The 4,343-nt window shown below is 46.0% G+C and overlaps 1 protein-coding gene across 2 annotated transcripts in view; it reads left to right on the forward strand.

Annotated features, from left to right (window-relative positions):
- The first annotated feature begins 203 nt into the window (after window positions 1–203).
- arhgap32b (Rho GTPase activating protein 32b) overlaps window positions 204–4,343 on the forward strand; it is a 40,104-nt gene continuing 35,964 nt past the window's right edge. For both annotated transcript variants that reach the window (XM_062537167.1, XM_062537168.1), the window contains exon 1: window positions 204–690. The gene's annotated coding sequence lies outside the window, so the exon portion shown is untranslated. The remainder of the gene's footprint in view (window positions 691–4,343) is intronic.

The raw sequence follows: 4,343 nt of genomic DNA on the forward strand, positions 1-4,343 counted from the left end.
GCCCACTTGCTGTTATATGAGACTAGCATCTATATTATTTCGATGATAGTCTCCCCGAAAAGCACACATTCTTAAACACGACGTGTTACATTTAGTTCGATGTGATTTAGTAAAAGAAGCCGCCTGAGGTTCGTGGACGCGCACTTGGTACGCTTAGGCGCGTCCACGTCTTTATGGGAAAGTCTCAATGGGAAAGTCTTTCCCTTTTGGATTAGCTGGAGAGGCTAGAGCTATCTAGTTTCAGTCCCAGGTCCGACAAGAAAACCCACTCGAATTAGTGACGTTTTCTGCCAAATGTGAAGATGTGATTTCGGCCCATTTGAAGCTGTTTTTTATGCTAAGATGTCCGTTTTTGCTTCGATTGGACTGGACTGAGGCGTAGCTTGCTACAGATACTAACAGCTGGATGGTGGTACTTTATGCTAAGCTAGCGACTGTCTATTGCGGTCTGCCTAGGGAGTTAGCTAAACTATCGTAGCATAACATTTAGCTATCTCAATGTTTTTGAGGGATGCACACCATCTTAATCACTGGGGTATTAAGATGTTATTCACACCAACCTCTGGTTGATTCTTCGTCGGGGGTTCGTTATAATGCGACGTTTTGGCTTGAACTGGGGAGCATTTTGGAATTGGAATAGCGGTAACTTCACTGTGGAATGCTAATGTTGCCGAATACGCTTTAAATAAGGTGAGTACATAACGGTAGACTGTAAAATCACGTGGGCAATTTTTCTAACAAGTTTTGTTTATGCCTTGTGGTACACAATGCCTGCATGTGTCTGAGCGAGTGTTTAGGCAGGCATGGCTCTGCATACGTTCGAAGCCATGTGCGTAGATTACATACAGATACAAACATTTACTCTTGTGCATGTACGTAGCTTTAAATAGATTTATGATGTGTGGGGCGCAGGCAAGCGTCTGCTTGGTGGTATTCTCAAGAATATGTCTGGAGGCAACGTTACGATTCACAGCTGATGATGATTGCACACATACTAAGCGTGATCTCGCGCTTCCATGTGTGCTCCCATGCTCGCGCGGTCCGACTCTTCCCCGGCTGGAGCGTGCACCCGCAGGTCTCTCTTCGGACGTTTGCTGCCTTGGGCCCCTAGTCCATGTTTACAAACACTACACACACAGACACACACACACACACACACACACACACACACACACTACATATTGTCGGCTACATGTAGAATGACTGAGTCTCTCCCTCTCTCTCTCTCACACACACACACACACACACACACACACACACACGCACACGCACTCACACACACATCGAATGTGCCTGGCACTTAATTACATTTTCTCTGTCCCAGTGTCAACTCCAGTGAGACACAGTGTGTGTGTGTGTGTGTGTGTGTGTGTGTGTGTGTCTCATGTCAGTCAGTTGACTCAGTGGCAGTTGACTGTTTAGTGCCAGTAAAAAAAAGAGAGACATGCCATACCTGTTGCCTTGACGACTGTAGTGATCAGGGCATCATAACATCAGGAGGAGTGGTGATCATGATGGTGATGTTTCAGGTGTGCAATGCATTGCGTACTGCAGACAGGATATTACTTACAACACACACACACATGCGCGCGCGCGCACGCGCGCGCACACACACACACACACACACACATGCACTAAGGATATGAGCAACATCTGTTCCATCTTCAGTCAAATATCCTCAGACCCCCTGAGCAGGCAAGCAAATAGGCACATGCATGTACACACACACACACACACACACACACACACACACACACACACACACACACACACACATTCTTCATAGACACTGCAGCCATTCTTTGCCCATGGTGAATAATACTGTCAAGTGAGAGTCAGGATACCAGATTGACAGATGAAACTGAGTTGGTGATACCTGCAGTCTGGCTGTAGCTGTGAACATCTGGATATCCTCATCAATCCAGGCACTATGGAGAATGGGACATGGAGACATGGAATGATCTGCTGTGGACATACAGGCCGACTTTCCTTTAAGACATTCATACACACACACACACACACACACACACACACACACACACACACACACACACACACACAAACATAGTGGAACAAGCACCCATACACACACAGAGACACTCATAGACAAACAGGCACACATGTACACACCTAGAGAGATACATTTGTGTGCATATACACAGAGACATACATACATGCACGTCATGCACACACACACACACACGCATGCATGCTGGTACCAATGAATGTGGACTGGACAATAAGGGTGCGTTCGTAAATTCAATCTGACACGCTCTGAGACCGTGACGCTCTGAACAAACACGATAATTCCAAATGAGCGGTTATGTGTGCTCGAAGTAGATGTATAAGGATTGAAATGCGGCAAGTGAGACAATCAAACATTGGTGTTGCCCCATCACCCCCAGGTGTACTAAAGTGTTGATAATATGCTTTTAGATTACCCCCAGGTAGACTATGGTGTTGGTTTGCTTTTAGATTACCCCCAGGTAGACTATGGTGTTGGTTTGCTTTTAGATTACCCCCAGGTAGACTATGGTGTTGGTTTGCTTTTAGATTACCCCCGGGTAGACTATGGTGTTGGTTTGCTTTTAGATTACCCCCAGGTAGACTATGGTGTTGGTTTGCTTAGATTACACTCAGGTGGACTATGGTATTCGTCTGGCTATCTATCACCACACTAAACTCAATCTTTTAAGATTGAACATTAGTCTGGGGTGTCTGCGCTTTATTTCTACTGTGCACAATTGTTTAAGATAACCCTCCAATACATATTATCATCCATGTCTTGGCTCTCGGTTATGGACGGCATGGAATGAATCTTCTTCCCATCGCTACTGGAGAAACGATGACTCGAGGGAGAGGGACTGCTGAGGAGAAGCTTCGCGTAGTCAGTACACTGGTGATGGTGCAGATGATGCGATGACTCAAGAGGAAACTTGAGGAAAGTGGAGGGAAGACTTTCTTGTGGCAGCTGCTTGACCTGACCCTGAGTTGCCAGATGTGGCATTGGATTCACTCCTCTCTGCTGTCCGCCCACCCGCTGGCTTGTGTTTACATGAAGGCTGTGCCACTTTGGACCCCACATGCCAAGCCTGTTGGCAGAGACTTGCGGAGGAGATGCTTCGCTTAGCCTAACATGTAGCCTAAATGCTCCTGTTCCCTAAGTGTGACTGCAGACTGAGGCTGCCAATCCAGTCAAAGATTGTCTAGTTACCAAAATATAATCATAAAGGGATTAGCCAATGGAATGATATGGCACGTAGTTCCGGACTCCTAAATACTGTAGTTGTGTCCATTTCGTCAAACATAAACTTTTCTCTGAATAAGCAATAAGAGAAGATGCATATCATTTTTAAATATCATGTGTACTTGTCATTGTGTGAGATGCCAATGAAACCCTCGGGATAAATAAACTTTGGAGTTAGGACCTACTGTAGCTAGTTCCGGACTCCCAACTGACACAGGAAATTACCCTCTTACTGTGCGTTCAGACCAAGAGCGACTTGAGCTTCCAAAATCGCTCGGGACGCCCTGTAAAGGACGCCGTGGGAAGCTTTGGCCGCTCTGACGTAGTAGCATTCTATGTTCGTTGAAAGTCGTTTGGTCGCTGAACCGCGTCATAGCTCATTACCATAAAGTTAAACCACTTTCAACTTTCTCTAGTCGTTCAAGACGCCCAAAACGCGACGCCGACGGATTGGTCGCTGCTGGCAGCTGAGAGAAGCCGGCTTCCATTGAAAATGAATGACTTCCGGAATCTTTGGAAGCTCAAGTCGCCGGCGGTCTGAACGCACAGTTATGAATAATCTCGCTTCATCAACCGTCGCTGGTTCGGTTAAGAATCATCTCGCTTTATCAACCGTCTCTGGTTCCGTTCTCTCCTAGTCTGTGACTGCAGGCTGAGGCTACTAATCCAGTTCTATCTTAAGTGTATGGCTGCCAGATTTGGAAACAGAGTTCCCGTTTCCATCAGAGGGACTGGAGGGCTTCCTGAAGTTTGCCCCTGTACTTCCTGTTACTTACTATATCACTCTAGTCTCTGGTATATATCATTCTAGTCTGTGGTCTATATCGCTCTAGTCTGTCTGTGGTCTATATCATTCTAGTCTGTGGTCTAATGTATATCACTCTAATCTGTAGTTTATATCACTCTAGTCTGTATGAAGTCTATAATAGCACTCCAGTCTGTGGTCTAAATAACTCTAATCTCTCTGTGGTCTATCATTCTAGTCTGTGGTTTATATCAGGGGTCGGCAATAGGCGGCCCGCGGGCCAGATGCGGCCCGCAAGCAAAAAACATCTGGCCCGTGAGATCATTTGAACCAGAGAATGAAAAAAAAAAA

This window comes from Sardina pilchardus, chromosome 5, assembly GCF_963854185.1.
Source record: "Sardina pilchardus chromosome 5, fSarPil1.1, whole genome shotgun sequence".
In the NCBI taxonomy this organism is placed as follows: domain Eukaryota; kingdom Metazoa; phylum Chordata; class Actinopteri; order Clupeiformes; family Clupeidae; genus Sardina; species Sardina pilchardus.